General features: G+C 40.0%; 1 protein-coding gene across 1 annotated transcript in view; it reads right to left on the reverse strand.

The window, feature by feature from the left end:
* LOC122797151 (zinc finger protein 345-like) overlaps positions 1-23,936 on the reverse strand; it is a 118,848-nt gene that overhangs the window by 94,280 nt on the left and 632 nt on the right. The window lies entirely within an intron of this gene.

The following is a 23,936-nucleotide window of genomic DNA, read 5'->3' on the forward strand; positions in this document are numbered from 1 at the left end:
CGAGACCAAAGTGTCAAAACTGCAGTTGCATGAAACTGCAGAATATCGAATCCCGGGAATGTCGAACTGGTAATACTGATGGCGCGTTAGGTAAGTGCTATATTTTTAAAGGGTTTTGGAAAGGGTCTGTGTGTGTATGTGAGTGTGCTGGGGAGTTTTAGGTGTGGGTTAGAGTAGGTAGGTAAGAGTGTGAGAGTGATGGTGTTTGTATGTATGTGATGTGTGTTTGTGCAAGGGGGGTGTAGAATGTGTGGTGTTGGTTTACTGTCTTTCGGTGTTTAGTGCAACCTTGGAGTTAGTATATATAAGTAGTGGGGGTGTGGGTGGCACAGCCCCCCACGAGGGGTACAGGGCGGCTTGCTCCCCTGCTTATAGGAAGGGTAGGTGTGTGCGTTTGTTTTGTTGTGTTCATGTGAGTTGTTTTGGTTACACTGTACTTTGTGTCTGTGAGTCAAACACTGTAACCATTATACCAACCCCCAGCCATTTGCTGCACATATTTTTTTTCATCCATTTCATTTCTTTTTTCTTTTGTACTTATCCCTTTAACATTTTTTCTGTCTTTTTGCCCTTTTACCCATAGAATCTTTTTTTTTTTTACTATCTCCCAAATTATATCATCTTCATCTCTTGTTTCAGAGCCTCCTTCTATGTCATTTTTAATTTCTTCTTATCTAATTTTCCTTCCGTTTCTACTATTCTAAAACGTATTCCCGTTGTTCATTTTATTCCTTCTTTTTCCCTCTTATTTTCATTTTTACAACCCATGTCCAATTTTGTTACATCTATAACATTTCAATTCATAGTTTTGCTTCATGCCCCATTTCCCCACAATATAATATTTTCTTTTGTCACAGTTACTTATCAAAATGTCCTTTTCCACAAAAGCAAAACAAACAAACAAAAAACATGTTTTGGGTTGTCTTCAGTATTCTACGCCACCTATTCTGCTCCACATTTATCACATTTGGTATATGTAGCATTTTTTTCTTCTTTCTATTTTTAACACAATATTACAATTCCATCCACCAGTCCATAAATCTCTTATCATAAACTTTTGCAATGTCCAGTACTTCTTTAGATAAGGTTTTTAAATGGCCTTTCAAATTCTTTTCACCTCTGTTCGAAATTGTACATGAATTTTCTTTTTTATTTCCATGTTAAATGCTTTTATCATATAAAAAACTACAGGGGTTATAGTCTTTCTTTTTTCATATTCTCCAAGAAACTTTTCCACTGAAAAAACAGAATGTTACAAAACGTCTCTTTAATAAGAATAAATACTCATACCTCATGTGCTTTTACATCCAAAGGGACAGTTAAATTGTCCCATACTTCACACCTGTCCATTCACACCTGTGCATTCACACCTGTCCATTCCTTGTCCTTTTTACTTTTAATCCTTACCACGTACTTCCATTTTTCATTTTATTCTGTCACTCCCCTTTCGCCTTCTTTTACTTACTCTGCATAGACTTTCTTTTCCATCTCATTGCTCTTCTTGAGAATCGTCTGTGCATTTTTTTTTCTCAGTAATATACCCCCAGGAAATGCCTCCTTCATTTTCTGGTTCACTCTGCATCACCATTTCTTTAAGTAAATCATACCACAATCCTCCCGACTGGGGGCTGTAATTATACATCCATCATTTGCCAACTCCTCTCCAAACAGATTTCTTTTAAACAACTCCTCAGAATCCTGCACACATTCTAGCATCTCAGTATTGGCCTCTCCTCTATTTCTCTCACCTTTCAAACTTTTGAACACTGTCCTCTCTCAGTGGAGTACAAATGGGCAACGTGATTAAGTAGCAGCTTCTTCACACTTACAAAAAAGTATTTCACTAACTTCTATCATTCAGTACTACATGGATGCTTGTTAAAACATTTCTAAGCAATGATTGTGTTCCACACTGAAAATTTCTGTCATAACATGGGATTTTTAGCACTCAAAATTAGGAACATTCCTCACACTGAGATACAGCTGGGAGACAATGCATTAATCTGTCTGGTGCGTAATCCGATGGCTACCATTTGGGAAAGTCAGTAAAAAAGTTAACTGCAGCTGTTGTCTATCATGTTACAAAACCAGGAATAAAGACTCTGATGGCAGTTAATAACAACTGGTCGACTATATCTGCCCACTACTTATGCTACTGATACTACTACTTAACAGCTTCATCCGCATTCTATAGGTTCATAGGTACTTGCTAGGACAGTGTAAGAAGGCTAGTCTAACATTCCCATGACAGTTTTTAAGCACTTATACTCTGCAAACAAATATCCCATAGATGGGCTAAACAATAATTTGTTTGGGCATTTATGTGTTTTTGCTTATCCATGATGGACCGAGGGTGCTAAACAGTGTGTGTGTGTGTGGGGGGGGGGGGGTAAAGTTGTGGTTAAAACTCTGTACCCATGAACTACCACATAGGCGGTAATCTACTTAACACCGAAAGTGTGATAAGAGACCTTGGGAAACCGGTGGACAGTAGTCTCTCCTTTGATAATCACATTGCCACAGTAGTCAGGAAATGCTTCTACGTGGCACACCTCATCACAAAAGGTTTCTCATCCAGGAAAAAAAAAAAAAGAGGTCATTGTTCCCCTCTACTCATCACTCATTAGACCCATTATAGAGTACAATGCCCCTTTTGGTATGTCACAAGACATCTACAACAACTAGAAAGGCCACAGAAATACCTCACAAAGAGGATTACCAGCCTCAAAGAGATGCCCTATGCAGACCTTCTCAAAAACCTCCAGCTTTACTCTGTCGCATATCGCCTACTCAGAGGCGATCTCTGCCTAACATACAAAGCTATGTTAAACCCAGAGCTGTTGGACATGCTCCACGTAAAGAAATCCCAATCCCTCTGAGCTACACGCTCTAGGGACCTAAACCTTGTCACCACAATAAACAGAACATGCTGGAGGGATAGATTCCTATCTCAGAGACTTCCCATACTCTGGAACAAACTACCTATCTATATCAAACAAAGTTCCTCATTAGCACTCTTCAAGAAAAATCTTGATTGGATGGGAGATAGGAAATTCACCCCGGGGATCACTTCTGTGTCTCTGCTCGACAGTGGCACAGGAAAATAATTTTCTTGGGTTGCAAAAGCCAAGGTACCGTTTGGCTAGACTTATATAGGCCCTAGGGCCAATAGCCTAGTACCTACCTATGAACCTATGAACCCAACCATTAATCCAAATTACATTTGAATAGAGTAAGAGAAGTACTTTGCCTTATGTGGAGTGGAAGGTGTTTCCACCGAAGCAGTATTCTAGGTGATACAAACCTATCCCTTCAACATGCTCTATTTATTTTGCAAAACAGAGATCCCTAAAGGGTGCTTTTGACACCACTGGACTTAAGAATTGTGTAACAGGTCTGACAGAATACGATCTGTTGAAGCAGTGTACTTAAAGCAGAGGTCACCTCTCAGTAGCCTGTATGATAGTAAGAAGAGAGACAAGACTCTGAAATGGTCTGCATAGCTGTTACAACTTATGCTTTCGGATTTTTTTTTTTTAGTGAGAAAGCATTGTGGTCATTCCGTTTGGACAAGTACGCACAGAAAAGGGGCATTATACTTAATGATCAGTCTAATGAGCACAGAACACATTGGAACAATTACATCCCTGGGTCTGGATGCAATATATTTAGATACAAACTGTGCAATGAAAAAGGGCTCGCTTACAACAGCAGATACATGGTGATCAAAGGGCAGTCCATTGCTGAGACAGGTTCCCACATCTCTATGGGGTAAACCTTCAGAGGTGTGTTGTCAATGTGATAGTCACAAGGGTAGTCAGGCTAAGGGATACAATCATACACCACTTCGCATTTAGTTTTACTTCATGGTTTTGACACCGTGCATTTGTTTGGGACAGGCCCTTCAAAAGCTATTGTACCTTCCCTACCCCTCTGTTCGTTGTGCCTGCACAGCAAATGTTTGTCAGTTAGTCTGAAGAAGTCCGAATTGTTTTGTTTAGAAAAGTTTTTTTTAAATTTCAAGCGCTTTTTTTTTTTTAATAAAGAAAAGCGTTGGAATAAGCCAGCCTCACTTTGCAGTTCACTTTGTTCAAAGAAAATAACCCCTTCTGTCAGCTTCTTAAATTCTTGAATTAACTAATTGTTTCAAATTCTACAGTTATTAAATTCATTAAATTTAACTATCTTGTTTGTGAAGAATACTTTCTTGTTTCTTGCTCACAGGTAGGTCACCTTGCAACTTCAGAATGTGATCCGTTTTCCTCGTGCATCTGAAAAGAAGGGGTCTGTATGCAGCCCTTGTTTTAATTTAACATTTCCAGTATCTAGTGTGATGTACTATGCCTCCTCTGTCTACTTATTTGCCCCCCCCCAAACACCTTTATTGAATTATCATTTATGACATGTAATCAAACTACAGTAACATAACAAGCATTACACTTCACATATATTTCCTATATATCATATAACCTAAGCAATATTATATAAATTATTCAATTCCTGCCTTTTTTTAAACAAAGAACATCTTTACTAAACCATCACTTACAACATGGGCAATCATACATTTATATAAATGAAAATCAACCACACCGACACATTCCTAGTCTTAAGCATTTTACATCACAAACCATACTGACACACTCCCACTTGCAAACATTATACATCACATAATCTATACAATCTTTCTCACTCAAACATTATACAGCTCAGTTATGCCCTGCCACCTTTTACACCTTATTCCTCCCTTTTATGTACTGTTACCACAATTTCCGTTTTCTCCTATGTATTTGCCCCTCCCCTTTTCTAAAGATCCCAATTCCAGTTGTTTTATCTCTGTTACTACATTCACTACTTCCGGTATAGTTGCTTTAGATTTTGATTTCCATTTTCTAGTAATTGCTTTTTTGGTGGCCAGCATTATTTGTTTTGATGTCGTTCCTTAAACTAAGAGTTACAACTCCTAACTACATACCCATGTTCCACTTACAGTACATCCTCACATCATTGCATCACACATGGGTCTCAGCAGACCAAGGTTTCTGATACCACCCCAGTATGACGCCCCCAGTATGACGCCATCATTCTTTTAATAAAGCTACTTATCTGTTCAGTTTTTACCTCGACAGCGGGCAGTAATACTCAATGCTGTGTATTTTCTTTACTTTTGATCCTTTGAGCCATCCATGTATGAATTATCCCTGCATTTTAGCATCCCTACTTAGCACTTGCTCATTTTTTGATCTTATTCCTAATAGTGGAGTCTAAGGGTGGCCACGGTGGTGCAGTGGTTAGCACTGCCACCTGCAAGAGGTACTCCGGTTTGATTCTCGGCTGGGGTGCCTTCTGTGTGGAGTCTGCATGCCCTCCTTGTGGTCATGTGGGTTTCCTCCTACATCCGACATGCTGCAGGTGGATTGGGCACGCTAAATTGGCCCTAAGTGTGAGTGTGTGCGTGTGTGTGCCTTCTGTGGAAGGTTGGGTGTTTGGCTGGTAACTCAGCACCATAAAACTCCACTGCCAATCATTCTGCGGACCATTGTTCCACTGTGGCGGCCCCCTAATGGGAAAAAACAAAAGGGGAAGATGAATATTCCTACTACTGGACTCTAAGTTATGCCTGGAAAAAAAATGTGCCAATAACTGGAAAACAGGTAACACAATTATTTCAATAAAAGATGATAAAGTTCTCTAACACGGGTTATAAGGGCTTCATACTTGCTACAGTAGTAATTACACTGCCTTAAATGCCAGCAAGTACACGAGAAGAGACCTGGAAAAAGGGAATGAATTATGGTTACAACATAAAGGGCTAAATGCTAGCATGCACTGGAGGTGAACTGCACCAACTGTGGCTACGGAAGCTAGTACATGTGAAAGCAGAAATCTAATTCTTCGGAGCATTTTTAATGTTATATTATGTAAGGTATGTGGATGGCAGGCAATAAATTTTTCTTTCCTGACCTAGTTTTTCATGTTTGCGGCTATGTACAATATTCCATGCAGATGTGCTTCTTAGTAAAGCTAAACACAGAGTACACTGTACTCCACATGGGACATCTAGTGACATTACACCAACACAGTCTTACTAGGAACAGTATCACATTTTGCATGAACAAAAGTGTACAATGACAAATGCTGCTGCTCTGCAGCCTAACTGTTTCACTGTGGTCTCCCAAAAAAATATAAGCTGGCCTTAAATGGGATGCAAAAATGTTAAGAGAGCTTATGCATTAGCAGACAGATATTTCATGGAGGTGATATTTTATTTGAAATAAAACCAAATCCAGTATAATAAGTTATGAGATAATTAGCAGCAGATCAGTATAGAAATGAACCAAGTAATTACATTTATTTACAGGAAGGCACAGCCATCTAAATCAGTGAAATAGCCACATATGGACAATATAGCAATAACCGATAAAGTGGGTGTGGTATATTGAAGATTTATCCATGGTTGGTGTGGTTTAATCACTCTATATTGAAGATTTATCCATGGTTGGTGTGGTTTAATCACTCAGGCTTCACCCTCGTGATTAAACCACACCAACCATTGGTAAATTGTCAATATACCACACTACAGAGTTTGTTATTGCTATTATACAATGACATTACTGTGTCCTCACAGCAAGAGGCCCTCCCTGTGTTGGCACAGGTTTGCTCCGGCTGCTCTGGTTTCCTCCCACATTCCCAAGACATGCTGCAGGTAGACTGGACATTCAAAATTGACCCTAGATGAGAGTGTGTGCATGTGCCTTTTGAGGAAGGTTGGGCACCAGGCTGGGAACTCAACACCGTAAAAACTATACTGTCACTCATTCTGTGGACCACTGATCCACTGTGGCAACCCCTAAGTGGAGCGGCCGAAAGGAGAAGAAGAAGAATTAAGAAAAAATTACTTTTCTTAAACAATGTCATTGTATAATGGAGCTGTGGTGTTCTTCAACGTTTCTTCCCGATTTCCAGGCTTTGTTGATGTACTGCACATGCGTATAGGACTTCCGTCCCCACATTTACGCAGTACATTAGTGCAAGTAATGGAGGTAGGAAGATCTCCATTTTTTTTTTTTGAGACGGGGGAAAATACTTTTCTTGCATTTTTTTCTGCTCTCATAAGTACCTCTAAACTGTTCAGAGGTTACAGCTTTTTTCTTATTTTAAGAAAGTTGGACTAAATAAAGGAGGGGATGGGTAATGCTGGTCTTTTGCATTGTCTGAAGAAAAGAAAGTCTGAAACTGAAATGAATGTCATTATTTAGTGACGTCGTTCCTCAGTGATTTGTCGGCAAACCACAAATTTTATGAGGAACGAAGTCACTAAAAATAACATGCATTTCAGTTTCAGACTTTCTTTCCTTCATACTAATGCATGTCTACCACATAACGATAGAAAAACAAATCTGACCTCTCAATGATACTTTAGCAGCTGGGCTTTTACCATTGGTATATTCTCGATTTACAATGAGCACACTGGTTGACGTGACCAATTAATGTGCTCATTTTTGAACGTTAATGGCCAGTTATTGTATAATATGAAATTTTCCCCATTATGCATGATTATAATCATCAACAGGGGAGTAACATCATGTGGTTGAAGGTACAGGACAAGAAAACATAACTGCTACAGATCATGAGCAGGCAATCAGCACTGACAAATGCCTTTTAAATACTGTATCTTAAGGCGCACTTAAGCTTAAAAAAAATAGCAAATACTTGTCTGAAGTAGCTATAAGACAAATACATTAATATGAAGTTTCATATATTAACTATTTCTCACATTTAAGCTGTTCTAACATTTTTCTTAACCTTCTCTTTGCAAAGTTATCAACTGAAAGTGCACATTGAACAATGACCTTTTAAACTTTTAAAGTGAAAATGCACTTTGTTGCAATATGCAGATTTTATGTTCACCTATTCCTTGTAATTAAGGCACTCGGTGACAAGGGTAACTACAAATGACCCATTAATGGGTCAGTGCTGGCTTTGTTAGTTCTAGAGACCCCTGTGAATAGAAATACACATTTCCTGTAAAAAATTATAAGTATATTTCAAGTTTGAGAAACCGTGTCAGTGAAGATCATGGGTAGCAATCCTTCCAAGAAAGCAAAAGCTCCTTCTGTGCTGCCTATCCAGGTCTAACATTTCAAGGTAAACTCTAAAACCTTTACTGCAAACACTTTTACTATGTAATCAAGTGATAACCCCAGAAAATTAAAAAAGCAAGACTGCCCACAGTCTCACTTCTTACCTTCAAAATATTCTCTGACTTTTGCCTTTTGAATTTCTTAATCATCCCAAGAAATTTTTGTTAGTTAGTTTTTTAGGGATGAATGCAGCAGCTTGAACATTGACATTTAATTAACAGGGTTTGTATTCTTTAGAAAAATGGAGGCTAACATGAATCTTCTTACTATAGCAACAATATAAAAGAACCATGCCTCGTTAAGGTTTGTCTGCATCTCGAGCTATGAGCTAGGTGAAATGCAACCTTTTGCTCTGTCATTATGGACGAGCAGAATGTTGGAAGTGCTCTGACAGGTTCAGCACTTGAGAAAGGAGAAACATGACTTTGCCCTGTTCAGACAGCATGCAATTGTGTAACTCTTGCATGGGGGAAACAAAATACTACACCGTAGCACTTACGACTTGCTTAACAGGGTGACAGACACAGGTCACAAGGACAGCCGCTCTGGTGGCACACGTGGATAAAGCCCTGACCACAGCCCCATCGACCTGAGTTTGAGCAGTGGCTCAGATGACTGAGGGAGCAGCAGGCAGGATGGGTGTTCTTACTCCAGAGGTGGGGGCATGTTGCACATTGCCCAGTGAGCAAAGGGGGGGGGGGTTGTGGCTCATGGAAAGGATAACAAGCTAGTGGAGTAGAATGAACAGAGAGACAGGCATCTCCACCCCTGGGGGTGGGGCACAAGCTCATCCTCTGGCCCTCTCATTGCCCACCCATCCTTCGAGGAACAAGACTATTAGCACGCAGGGGCAGGGTTATTAAGGTATGGAAAAATCCCCCAAGTTTTCAGATGATGGCTTGTCTGCTGGTCTGTCCTGCCTCCTTCCCAGGTGAATAGAAGCAATGCTTCAAAAAGGAAATACCATTTCTGTGTTACACAGACGTGAAAGAAAGGGCACTGCTAAGAAATGCTGAATAAGAACAACAGTAAACAAAACTTTTCATACTGCTCATTCTGGTGGCAGTCACAATACTTTAACAGTTCCCCAGTTTAACAGATTTCTAATAAACTGACTACAGCCTACAGACAAAAAATACCATTTTGCAGACCTCCCATGGCTTGAGTTTTTCTTCTGCTCAGTTTTTCTATATACTTTTTAACTTCTTACCTACTTACCAACAGCAGTTTTTCAGGGAGTCTCACCCCATTCATCTGTGACCACTGAGTCAGACAAGGACTTAGTGGAGGAGGCAGTTATCCAGCCTGTTTATGATGTGGATCATCATCCTTGCTGAGGCCAAACTCCATCCCAGACCATAAAGACAAGCAACCCTAAAGAACCCACAAGACAACTTCTATCACCGGTAATCCCCCACCTAAGTTCCCACTTCTGCCAGTCACCCCAAGCGGTGGCTTGGAAGCCCTGATTTACATATAGTATTAGGGTGCTGCGGTAGCGTTGTTGCCTCACAGCAAGACGTTGTCCTGTTCTATTCTCAGCTAGAGCGTCTTGTGTGTGGAGGCATGCATGAATGAGCGTGCCGTTGAAGGGCTGGTAACTCGGCACGTAAAAATCCACTACCAAACATTAGCGGATCGGAATTCCACTGTGGCGATCCCTAACCGGGATAAGTCGAAAAACACAACAACAACAACAACATTAGGGTGTTTCCTATTAAGGCCTAACCACATTCCCCAGCTGGCTGAAGTGAGCAGCTGTATCATCACCACAGTAGCAGGTTAGGCCTTCCCCATGTGCATGCATGCTTCCACATGCACAATAAGAACAACCATCAATGGCATGACATCAACAAGCTCACAGCCCCAGCGCTGGCTGCTTTTAGTGTCATGTTGGGTTTTGCTTGGTGATCACCCTTGTGGATCTACCTATCCCTCTCTTAGGATGGGCGATCTGCCATCAGCTGCTCTATTCCTATTCCGCCATCCCTTCCAGAAACAGAGCTACTAACAGAACTTGATTTGTCTGTGTCACTATCTAGTCTATCCACAAAGTCAGGCTGCTACAGTTCAGTTCACTACAGCCTTAGATAAGGTTACTCAAAATTGACGAGATGTGTATGCTTCACTATGGTTTCAACCTCATTAATAACAAGGAAGACCACCAACTAATTGCACATAAAAAGCTACTCCCTTTCCCAGTCTCTTCCAATCCCTTCTTCTCTAATGAATTTAGGCTTAAAACAAAGCATTTTCAGTCCGGTCTTTGTCAAGGGCCACAAAAATAAAGAAATATATTTAATGAAATGTTACTGATGCCAGCAAAGGGACTAAAGCATCTTCAGCATTTGTAGGTCATCCTTAAGCAAATATATTCCTTGAATCAGAGAAGCAGTTAGAACATAAATTAAATGTATATAAATTAAATAAGTACAACTATGGAAGGAATGTAGTGTCTGCAGCTTACTGCAAAACACAAGATAAGTACTGACATGCATTCACACTAACTGCAGAAAAGCTAAGCAAGATGGCAGCTTATCTTTTTCCATACATGTCATACAACAGAATGAAAGACTGACTTTACAATTTTTAGCCCAATTTCTATTACTCCATTAAGCAGAAGTAGTCACGCTGCCAGCATGACCAAGAGTCAGGCTGAAGTAAGCTATTATCCTCTCTTAGTATATATTTACTTATTTATTTCTTATGCCCTACTGTCAATATCATCTCAGTGTTCAACAAGCAATGATGTCAAACAGAGTCAGGCTTCAGATGACCACTACCTCCTCCCCCACCAGACCCTTAAGGGACTGGGTCTGCTAGGTGAAGCTAGGTCACCTGGTTCACAGTCATGGCTCCATCCCTCTGCCTTGACAGTTTTAACATTCTAGTAGCCACAACCAGTGAGCACAGTGACTTATTTTTAAATAGGTGGCACTCATGGGATAACAGTCAGAAATAAAACTGTTCTGCTGATTGATATTGGCACAGCTTTAGGCAGAACTTCAAAATGATCTTGTGGGCGTTGCAACATCTCAAGATTATAATGAAGTTCTTGGAAGCTGTTCCTTCCAAACTCACATGACAGATTACTAGGTCACTAGTGAGGTCTACATGTGCTGCACATCAAAGAGCATGCCACAGCAATACCATACAACTCACACTGGAGACATTTATATTTTGGTTCCCGGGCTAAAGGTGGAGGAGTGTCAATATTCACCAAGGATATTCACACCACCAGGCTAGTTGCCCAACACAACGTGTCTGAAATTTTCCAGGTGCAACTAACACTAGGTAAGACTGCAATCCAAATTGTAGCTTGCTACAGATCCCCCACCATACCCCAAGATTCTCACTACACCTTTCTAAACATACTGGAAAATATTAAGATAGAACCAAACACCCTAATACTGGGTGATTTTAACTACCCTGCCATTAACTGGGAAAACTACTCATGTACCAACACCTTTGCCCAACGGTTCTTGGAATTCATAAATTCCAATGCCCTGGATCAACTAATCCATAGTCCCACCAGCAGCTCCAATATCCTAGACCTGGTCATTACCAACATGGGAAATCGATGCTCCACACCTATGGTCACCCCCTCGTTAGTCAGGTCTGACCATAAGCTAATCACCCTTAACATCCACATCCCACCCCAGTAAGGAAACCTCCATAAAAAACTTCTCCAAAGTCAACTTCATGCTACTCAAGTCAGAAGTGACAAACTTCATGACACCCATGCAGACGGGAACTGAAAGTTCAACTGCTGAATCCTACACTAAGGCACTGTACGAGCACATCCACTCATGCATGAATCGTGCCATCCCAAATAGAACCAAGATGCTCTCATCCAAAAATAGGAAGCCAATCTGGTGGTCCCCTGCCATAAACAAACTTTACAACAAAAGGAAGAAACTGTTGCAGAAAAGAGGAAAATCCCAGGATGCAAAAAACTTCCTTACCAGCCTCAGTAAGAAACTGAGATCGCTCATAAAATCCTCCAAAGCTAGTTACGAAAATAAAATTGCCAAAGATTACAAAGACAATCACAAGGCATTCTATAACTATGTCAAGAATCCAAATGGCAATGCTCAGATCTGCTCTGAGCTAAAACAGAATGGCATTAAATATACTGATCCCAAGGATATTGCCAATATCCTGGCAGATCGATTCAGTGCCAACTTCACCCCCCCTCTCACTCCCTAAATGGCCCATCTCAATACCGGAAGACTGCCAAATTCCGGTAATAACGGCCACACAGGTAAAAAACACACTCTCCAAAGCTAAGAATACAGCATTCATGGGACCAGATGACATCCTGGGCTGTGTACTACATGAACTACAATATGAACTGGCACCTCACCTAAGTGTCATGTTTAATCATAGCCTCACCTCAGGTTTCGTGCCCACTGAGTGGTGCAGAGCTACAGTTATCCCACTCCACAAGGGGGGATCCACCTTGGATCCCGGAAACTACCATCCCATCAGTCTGGCAAGCCTTATCTGCAAGGCCATGGAGCGTATTATCATGGAATTTATAAACAAAGACATTGGCAACCTTCAAACACTGGACGCCACCCAGTTTGGGTTCGTGAAGGGCTGATCTTGTCTCCTGAACCTGATTGACTTCTTTGAATCAGTCTCCAGAGCCATGGACAAGGGTAAGGTGGTCCACACAGCCTATCTAGACCTTGCCAAGGCCTTTGACACCATTCCCCACTCTGGAATCATAGATAAACTTACTAAGCTGGACATTAATCCCTACGTCACCCAATGGGTTGCTAACTGGCTTACTGATAGAACCCACACTGTAAAAGTAGCAGACTCCAAATCCAGCTCCAGACAAGTGACAAGTGGAGTACCTCAGGGCTCAGTCCTGGGACCACTCTTGTTTGGAATCTACTTCTCTGAAGTACAGGCCAACACTAAGGGACTCTGGATAACAAAGTTCGCAGATGACTGCAAACTGGGAGCCATTATTGAATCCCCAAATGATGTGGATACTCTACAAAACGGCCTTACAGAAACTGATGCTTGGTGCCAGAGCCATGGGCTCAAGCTCAATGCCAAGAAATGTATAGTTATCCCCTTTGGGAAAAAACATGTATCCATGAATTACCATATAGGTGGCAGTACACTAAACACCAAAAGTGTGATAAGAGACTTAGGGACACAGGTGGATAGTGGTCTCACCTTCGATAACCACATCGCCACAACAGTCAGGAAATCCTTCTATGTGGCACACCTCATCACTAAGGGCTTTTCATCCAGAAAAAAGGAGGTCATTGTCCCACTGTACTCATCCCTCATTAGACCCATTATAGAATACAACGCCCCATTTGGCATGTACCTCTCAAGACATCTGCAACAACTGGAAAGGCCACAGAAATACCTCACTAAATGAATCACAGGCCTAAAGCAGATGCCCTACGCTGACCGCCTTAAAAAAAATCCAGCTATACTCTGTCGCATATCGTCTACTCAGAGGCGATCTCTGCTTAACATACAAGGCCATGTCAAACCCAGAGCTGTTGGACATGCTACACTTAAAGAAATCCCAATCCCTCAGAGCCACACGCTCCAGGGATCTAAACCTTGTCATCACAATAAACAAAACATGCTGGAGGGATAGGTTCCTGACCCAGAGACTCCCCAGACTCTGGAATAGATTGCCCATACATGTCAAGCAGAGTGCCTCTTTGGCCCTCTTCAAAAGGAACCTTGACGATTGGATGGGAGAAAGGAAATTCACCCCGGGGATCACATCAGTCGCCCTGCTAGACAGGGGTCCAGGGAAGTAAATAGTGTGGGAAGAAATAGCCAGGGAATTGTTATCGCTAGGCTTGTATAGGCCCTAGGGCTGATAGCCTAGTGCCAACCTATGAATCAAAGTAGGAGCAATTTCGGGCTTAGCCTGGGTTACTTTCAAAACAGTAGCAACAATCATTGCTCCTGGAGGCAACAGCCCTATAACCATTTGTTCCTCCCATGGGGGAGTGCTGGGCAGTGGAGGTGTCACCCATCCATGGCCTGGGGTTTTGCACTCCATCACTGCACATACTGTGTACAGACTTTAACCTGCAATGGTTGCATCTGCAAGAGTATACAGCTGCTTCCGCAGGTGGCATAACCTCAAATGTCTGCCCCCGCTCCCTTAAAGTCAGTACTCCCATGTTATCTCTGATCTTCATCAAGGTTTCTACCACAGGAGTGAGTTCCTGGACATGCACCTTCAACTCTAAAGAGAGGACAGCCAGCAAAGTTGCATCACTCCTCGCTTCCCCTAGGTCTAAGCATCTATCTGAACTGAGGTCACATGGCCACAGTCAGGGCTCTATTCGTCTACATCAGCAAATATGGCATAAATCAATCAGTTTTACTTAGATTCTATGATTATCTTCTCTGAAGTACTAGCACTTCATTAAAAAGCATTGATATCACAGAGCAGTCATTTCTCAGTGAAGATTAAAACATGAACTTCAAGTACACACAACATTTAAACTACAGATATTTAAGTAAAAGAAGGATTACAGCAGAGTGTGCAAAAACAAGCAGGGATCATTCTAAAAGCTCAACAGTGCACCTATTTCAGCAGCTTTGATGTTTATGCTTCAGGCCAAGTCTGATGAAGATCACTTCTATCCTTAATAGCTAAAACTATGGATTAAGAATTCTGTGCCATCTTTGCCTTGCAATATTATTTCTGTTGGCCAATAGATATCAGCATATCGTCTTCTGAGAAGGAAGACAATGCAGGGTTTCAGGTGCTCAGAAGAAAAATGAGAAGAGAGCAAATCAAATGTATCACACACCAGCAACCAGACTCCAGAAGACTTGCTAAGTGAGTTACTAGGACTAAATCTATAAAGCAGGCTTCAGTGGAGTTAGTCCCTTTCGCTGCAAGCAAATATTTTAGAATCTGGCCCACTATGCACACCAAAAGCAGTTTAAAAAAGATGGAAAAATTAACTTATATCCTGTAATCCCATGATCCAAAATAAATAAATTAATAAGTCCAAAATAAATAAGCTTGTGGGTTCTTACTAAGCTGACAGCCAAAAGACCATCAAGAAGCTCAGCCTTATCGCCCAATATTGGTGAGAGAATAATACTGTCCTCCCCTTAAGTGTATTATCCCCAAATATCTCAGGTGAAAATTTGTCATCACTCATCCAATCATTCAGACTGTTTTCAAAGTTTACCAGTGAAGCATTCTGCTTGATATGTAATGGTATGCAACTGAGACATTCAATACACTACATTATTGAGAATCTGGATCCTCAGAGGAACACAACATACCCAGACAGCCAATAAAGACCACACTGTCCATCCAAATCATGCATGATCCTGCCAAAAGAACACAATTTTGTTCATGAACATTTGCTGCTGTCCACCGGGCTGCCTTTTTAAATAAGGACACTGCTGCCATTTTGAGTAGGTTTCTATAACAGGGAATAGAATAGCAGACTTTAGTTGAAAATGCAAACATCAGCCCAAAATGGAACAAGCAAGACACACTAATTCATGAAGAGAAAAATGCATAATGTCAACATATGATTTCTAAGGTAATTATATTCACAACAGCACTCAAACCATAGTACACAAAAATAAAATAATAAAATGACAGGAACACTCTGAAAAACAATTTATTAAGACATAACTTTTTACATTAAAATATAGGTCTTCGGCTAACACCTTCATGGAGAAATAATGAACACACAAACATATATATGGGTGAATGTGTGTGTATATAACACACACACACACACACACACACACACACACACACACACACACACACACAAAATTAAAACATAACCATTTAAAACACAAGCACTCCAAGTTACTCAAATGCTTTTCAGTTAAAGTGAAAGCTACAACAAAACCATTTTCTAAGCCCATCCATTGCTAACGTCCAACATCCTAAACTTTAAAATGAACAATTTTTTATATAGCAATTACTCTTGAATATTATACCACTGTCTTCCATTAGAACTACGTGCTGTAAAACTGTTGCCTCTAGTAAACACTATTACTCCTGTTGGACTGGGTGAATTGCATAGCAAGAAATCTAGTTTTCTTGTTAAATATAATATTCTCAATATGTTCCTGCAATCTATTTTTAAGCTTTCTCTTAATTTGCCCAATATATACTAAATTGCAAGAACACCTTAGTGCATACATTACTGCTATCTAATCACAAGAAAAAGTCTGAGTTACTTCAAAATACTTATTATTAACATTTCAAAATTCATTTACCAGAACACATCAGCTACAACAATGTTCACAGGGAAAAGTGCCCTTACATAACAAGATTCCATCAACATAAACATTTACCTTCATTTTATGAAAGTAATGGCTATGCACCAAAGAGTCCCTAATATTTCTCTCATCTGTTATAAGCCACTGACACATATTTAGGAAAAATACTACCAACATATGGATCACTTATATTTCCATAATTTTTGACTTTTTTCATCATCGTGTCAGAAAATGTTCTGGTACAATATGTGAAGCAAGCATCCTAACTATTACAATAACACATATGCTCTAATTTACTATTTTATTATTATTACTTTACATTTTTTTACCGGGAAAGTCCGACTGGGCCATTGGCCCACTTTCAGCAGAGGCCCAGGGAGTAAAGCTCCACAGTTTAATAAACATTACAAAAATGTAACAATAAATATTACAGGTAATATAACAAGAGATAAGTATATAATAAGAAATATTACAAGAAATATTTTATTTTAAACAACAAATTTGTGTTGGTAGAGATAGTAAGATATAGTGATGTATTCGACTGAGGAGGTGAGAATACAATAAAATATATGCAATGGGAAAATTAGTAGAGGGTTGTGGGTAGGGAACGGTGGAGACAGATTAAGTAAAAGTATATAAAGAATGAATAATATGAATGGGCAGTGGAAGACAGAGGTGACAGTACCTATGAGTAGCTAGGTAAGTTGAGGTAGGTTTGGTTAGGTTGCTAGGTAAATGAGTTGGGTTTTTAGTCTGGTTCTGAACATATACAATTCCATGAACTAGTTTAAGTGGGCTTTGAGAAGGTTTTTTAGAGGTGATCTTGTTGGTTAAGGTCCTAATATTAAGGAACAAATTGTTCCAGTAATAACAACTGAAAAACAATTAATTGTATAGGTTTTCATTTTATATCCATATGTGTTAATACGTGCTTGGTTTCTCAATGAAAGCTTGTTTACATTTAGATTATAAGATACAAACATTCCCAAGTCCCTTTTTATACTGGTCATTACTGCTTTATCTCTGTCGGTGGACTCCTGCAGGTTATAGCTACCCAAATGCATTATTATTTTATTGAATTTAGCCCATCAAAGTTCATAGACCACTTATCCAGCGTTGTTCCAAGCGTATTGGGACTGTTAACCAGAAGCATTATTTTATCACTGGATTTAATCTGACATGATTTAGACCACTTCATAGGTCTTACAAAGACTCTTTTGTTGCTTTCTATATCTTGTTGTGCGTCAACTCTTTTGCACATCTCTGTGACATCAGCAATGCTGCATTATTTTACTTCCAGACCAATTCCACTGTCATTCATGAAGACATAGAAAGGGAGTGGCCTGAGTACTCATCCTCTGTGGTACCTCCATGGGTTACTATCCTTTCATCTGAATGGACTCCATTTCCTAAATTACTAGGACCCTGTATATATACTTTGCCTAATGCTGCATTATTTTACTTCCAGACCAATTCCACTGTCATTCATGAAGACATGGAAAGGGAGTGGCCTGAGTACTCATCCTCTGTGGTACCTCCATGGGTTACTATCCTTTCATCTGAATGGACTCTATTTCCTAAATTACTAGGACCCTGTATATGTACTTTGCCTTGCTAAGGTCACACCCATTCTATTACACTGTGATCTACTCCATAACTGTCTGATTCCTCCACTAACTTTTTGTACAGTATTACGTCAAATGTCTTGCCTTAGTCTGAGGGGGCTAAACATACAGCTCCATTAGTGGTTTACTACTGAGTTAGTCAAAGACCTCATATTAGACAGACTTTGCCTATTGCAACCTTCATGCTCCGACATCATGCACCGCCACTAAATTATGAATGCTGAGGTTAACAAAACCTCCCATCACTGACAAACCTTATACATGCCTGATCGGGGCACTGCTACACAGAATGAGCTCACAACTTCAAAGGGCACTCTTAAGGCTATTATACAACTGCTACAAAGTAACATTTTACATCACCACAAGTGGTGGTGCTGCGGTAGCATTGTCACCTCACAGTAAGACGCTGTCCGGTTTGATTCTCAGCTAGAGAGTCTTCTGCGTGGAGACATGCGTGAATGGGCATACCTTTGTTGAAGGTTGTGCATCAGGGCTGGCAACTCGGCACGTAAAAATCTACTGCTAATCATTAGCGGACCAGAGTTCCGCTGTGGCGATCCCTAACCGGGGAAAACTGAAAGACGCAACAAGTGGTGCAGAGTATGAAACAGCCAATCACTAAGGTGTTCCAGAAAGCCAAATGAGATTACCTGGAGATGCCTGGACTATCCCTAGTGGAGAGAACCATTTTCCCTTAAGACCATAAAATATTCCTTCACTGTTTTAGCTCCCACCACTGCAAACCCAATATCCATGAAATAAGGAATACTAACATCCATTCTAAATGCACAGTGCTAAGACTTTAAAGCCTTGCGAATCATTGTGATGGTTACATTCTACCCTTCCATGACTCATTTCATTAATCTTTCTAATCGTTTCTATCCACTAATTTGCAAAGATTTTATTGTCTTTCAGTTTATTTTCTCCAATATGGGCACATCTTTTTAAGCTGTTGTTTTCCCTCCTGTCACCACACATGAATCAACTCTAAATTTATAGCTAACATTATGCTAGCGACTGTCTTAATGTAACCTTATCACATCACAACGGCATATATAGACATGTGTCTATATTTTTATTTGACTGTATTAATTGTGGAGCTTTTCTCCCCGGGCCTCCACTGAAAATGGGTTCCTGACCCAGCGGACTTTCCCATCAATAGATTCCAAACCAAATCAAAGTCGATTCTGATTAGCTGTGACGTGTCACTACCTCAAACAAGCAATGGAAGGCAGAATATTGTACCATATTTAATGACAGGATAGAGGAAAATAAACCAGAAGGATATGCAGTGTCTCCAAATGGTTGTAAACAAAATAAAAATAAAAAAAATGAACAAGCGCAGGAACCTGTGTAGTTCCAACCTCACCACCACTAGTGTTGAGGAAGAAAATAAAAAAACAAAATAGTGGTCTTAAACTTCGTCACAATAACTTCCAAAAGTTAGGAAACCCAGGTAATGTTCCAAAGCAATAAGCCTTTATTTGTCACAGAAAAGTGATCCTCAGTAGCAAATATTTGTAATTTTTTTGTTACTGAGGATCGCTTGTCTGTGATGAATAAAGGCCTGTTGCTTTAGAACACTATTTTTATTTTATTTATTTTATTTTACATTTGTTGACCGGGCTAGTCTAACTGGATAGATGTCCATTTTCAGTAGAGGCCCGGGAGAAAAGCTCCAAGCATGAACAGTAAAACAAAGTTAACAATATATAACAATAATATAACAAAGACATGTAAAAAAAAAAAAAAAACACAGTACAGTGGTAGCATTGGTTAAAAGCAAAAAATACAGTGATGTAATTATAGAATATAGACATTATGCTAAAAGTTAAATTACGTAGAACAAGACAGTTGTACTAAACATAAAGTGGGTATGAGCACAACAGAGTAAAGTCCTTATGATTTATCCTCTTACTATGAAAAAAAGAAACAAGATTAGGAGGCCTGGGTTAGAGGCCTAAGTTAGAAGGGCAGGGAAAGGGGTATGAGTAGGAGGGGAAATACATTTCAGTCTGGGTTAGCACAAGGGCAAAGCCACTGTGTTTTAAGATGTTCTTTAATATGTTTTTTGAATAGAGAAATAGAAGCTAGGGTAGATAGTTCAGGAGGGAGCTGATTCCAGTTTTTACCTGTAGTGTTTGTGAAAAGTGAGTCACCAGCTTTGTTGTTAGATTTAATCAAGGAGACCAGGAGTTTATTAGCAGAACGTAGAGTAGCTAGATTTTTGTATGGTGAAATCAGATTAGTGAGGATAGGGGTATTATGGGGGTGATGTAGGATCTTTTGAGTGATAAGTAACTGTTGACAGAGTATGTGGTTCTGCAATTCTAGCCATCCTAGATGTTTGAGGTTAAGACAGTGGTGAGTTTTAAAGGGAGTACATGTAATGAATCTAGCTATGCTACTATAACAGGTAGAAAGTTTGGAAATGTTGTTTTTTGAAAGGTCAGTATATATAGCAGAGGCGTAGAAAAGGGTAGAAATGAGGTGGGTCTGGGCAATACTTTTCCTGGCTACCACTACCTAGGTTTCATGATGTTTGGAAATCATTGTGACTAAGCTCAACAACGAAGTTTTAAAACAAAGTAAAACTAACAAAATCTTGACTAGCAGGTGGTACCATTAATTACAGCCAGCTCTGCAGGAGAGTTTATGCCAAAACACTACAAATTATGAGTTTCAGTGTTATTAAAGGACCAATACTGCAACTGTACAAATTAATTGATTTGTATTTGGATGGTGAATGTGAAGTGGATTGCCCTCTGCCTTACTCTAGGGCACTATAGCAGTCTCATCAAGGCCTCATCAAGCTACGTGCCATTACAATCTGACCTTTTTAGAGGGTTGCAATCAGGTCAGTGTGGGTATCTAATCAGATAGGATTACAACCTAGTCAAGGGCAACACCCACAATCCCCATCATGTCAGATGCACTCAGTAGGTGGCTATCCAAAACTAGACCGGTAGAAGAATAGAGAATGTTAATTAGTGATCCACAAATCATAATGATGTTGGGGACAATGCTCCACAATTACACCTTGGAATCAATTGAAGGCATGTCAACTCAAACAGGAACAAATCAAATAAACAAAGTTCCATGTGCATGATACAAGTAGTACTCATAAGTAAAATCTGAAGGCACTTTATACTGCCATGAAGCCTTCAACAGGAGGAACACATGTATACAAAGTCACAACATTCAAAGTAATTAGTAGAAAATTAGGGCTACCTCTGAAAAGACGCAATATACAAAGTGATTAGTAAAAAACTAGGGCTGCTGCTGAAATCCTTAGGATCATAACTTGTTATCCTCAGGTATGTAGAACTTTAAGCGTGCAAGTGTTGGAATTGCTGTTATCCGTCTGAATTGCAGCTTCATAATGTTGAGAGCTATAGTACCAGGTCCCCCACACTTCCCAGAAGAATCTAAAATTTGGCAAAGAAAAGATACAAAGATGAAAAGAGACTAACATTTGTAATCGGGACTGCCTTTCCTTTAACCCCACCACTCTCTACTTTTAAAAAAATGCTAAGTATAAGAGAATGGGGGGTTAAGGGAGTGGCAGACCCATTTACAAATGAAATTAACAAAAAAGTGGTGGTAGACAAATAACCACTGCTAGACAGAAGTTTTGACTGCCACCTAGATTGCTCGTTTGTGTTCAACTACATGAAAACCACTTCACTGATTGCCTAAACCTGTCAAAAGATGCAGCAACCGTCAAATGATGCAACTATTGCATGAAGAAACACTACAGGGGTCTAGTTTTCTTCATTCTCATATAATCAAGTAAAGGGATGACAACCAAGCCACTAACCCCCAGTGGTAACATATACACTGTGAACACCAGAGAAGGCAGCACACAGCTTGAAGGGTCTAAACAGGTTAGCATAAAATGAAGCCTGAGAGTAAAACCTCCATACTGTTCTTTGAACCTTGCATGCTAAGAGCTTGAAACACACCAGGACAGTACCAGAAAGGCCTGCCATCTCCTACAGATGGTTTGGTTGTTGTGTCTTTCGGCTTTTCCCGGTTAGGGATCGCCATAGCGGAACTCCGGTCTGCTAATGACTGGAAGTAGATTTTTACATGCCGAGTTGCCGGCCCTGACGCACAACCTTCAACGAAGGTACGCCCATTCACGCATGTCTCCACACAGAAGACGCTCTAGCTGAGAATTGAACAGGACAGCGTTTTACTGTGAGGCGACAATGCTACCGCAGCACCACCACCGCAGTTCCTACAGATAGTTTGGTAATAACATGAAATCCACCATATCAAACAATGATGAGACTTCCAATAAAAAAAAGTTTGGACTTTGTTCTCTTATCCTCAGCTACCCAGAACACAGTAAGTAATCCAATGCTATGAATATTTATTTTTTATTTAACATTTGTTTACCAGGAAAGTCCAACTGGGGCAGAGCCCATTTTCAGCAGAAGCTCCGGGAGAAAGACTCAAGACACGTCTTTGGAATGTGGGAGGAAACCACAGCACCCAGGAGAAACACATGCGAACACAGGGAGGACATGCAGATTCCACACAGAAGGTACCCCAGCTGAGAATTGGACCATAGAACCTCTTGCTGGGAGGCAACAACACTAATCCCTGCACCACTGTGCCAGTAACTTGCAATTCACTGGCGTAAAAAAAAACAAAAAAAAAGATTATTTTAAGTCTGCAAAAAATCAGTGTGTCCAGATCCCATGTCAGTATTTTCACTTTCTGTATGACTGAAAAAGCAACCTTAAGTTTTAGGGCACACTGAAAACCACTGAAGGTATTAATTAGCTTTTAAGATGATGAATGCAGATTCATAACCAGATGTTTTCACACCTGCACAATAAGGTTTCATAAAGCTAACCACATGGCTGTAACAGCTGTCCTTTTTTAAACCTGGCCATTTTTTTTAACTCATGAAGCAGATCTACTTTCAATGCAGAGTAATAAAGTTTTAAGTACTAAAGTTTATGAATTACGGTTATAACAGGAGTAGGTAGACATCTCAGACAGAAACAGTATTTAAACACAGCATTGTTACTAAGGCAGTATTCAGAGCAATAACCTCAAATCTGCAACAGCATCGCCTACCACAATACCTCACACGTGTGAAGGGGATAATTTTTTCAGACTGAAGGTAAATTATTTTTTTTACACAAAAAGTTTGAAAGAAACTGTGTAGACTAGTGACTTCCTCCATGTGCAGTAGCAAACCCCACCCACAAGCAATCCCACAAGGTGGCACAAATGTAATCACACCCACCAGAGTGAACGTAAACAAACATGCTTGTAGTCTTGAAATGTTTACCAGCATCCACAAATCTGAAAATTACAGTAATTCTATTATAACAAGGGGCTACAACTTCCCTACCTCCCAGAACCATAGAAATACTTTAACAATTTGTTACAAACAAAAAATGTACACTTAATACACTTTACTAGTAGTAGCCTCCCCCTCTTCATGCAGGTTAAGACAGTTTTGCACACAACATATGGCTTATCAGATGTTTCTGTTTTGCAGTTACACAATTAATTAGCTTTTTAGTGCAATTTATTTTTATGACAGTGGGTAGGTTAAGGGGTGTGGGGGTGTGGCATGATCTCTGTCTCTCCCTTTTAAGTACTGCAAGTTTAGTCACATGCAGTAACGTAAATTACATATCCATGCATGTTTACCTTTAAAATGGTATTCAAGATGAGTCAAGTAGTCCCTGATCCTTACCAATCACTTTGGGCATCCTAAATCCTGCACAAACTTTGAAAGAATGTAAAATCTTACAAAAAATGCCAATCATAATTCAAATCAGGAACAGATATAGTTACAGTACTTCGTGAGGGCCAGAAATAGGTAAAGAATAATCAACATAAATGCCAATAACCATCCAAGCCATGCATAAATAAT

Source organism: Protopterus annectens, chromosome 3.part0, assembly GCF_019279795.1.
Source record: "Protopterus annectens isolate FY-2018-M chromosome 3.part0, PAN1.0, whole genome shotgun sequence".
Taxonomy (NCBI): Eukaryota; Metazoa; Chordata; order Ceratodontiformes; family Protopteridae; genus Protopterus; species Protopterus annectens.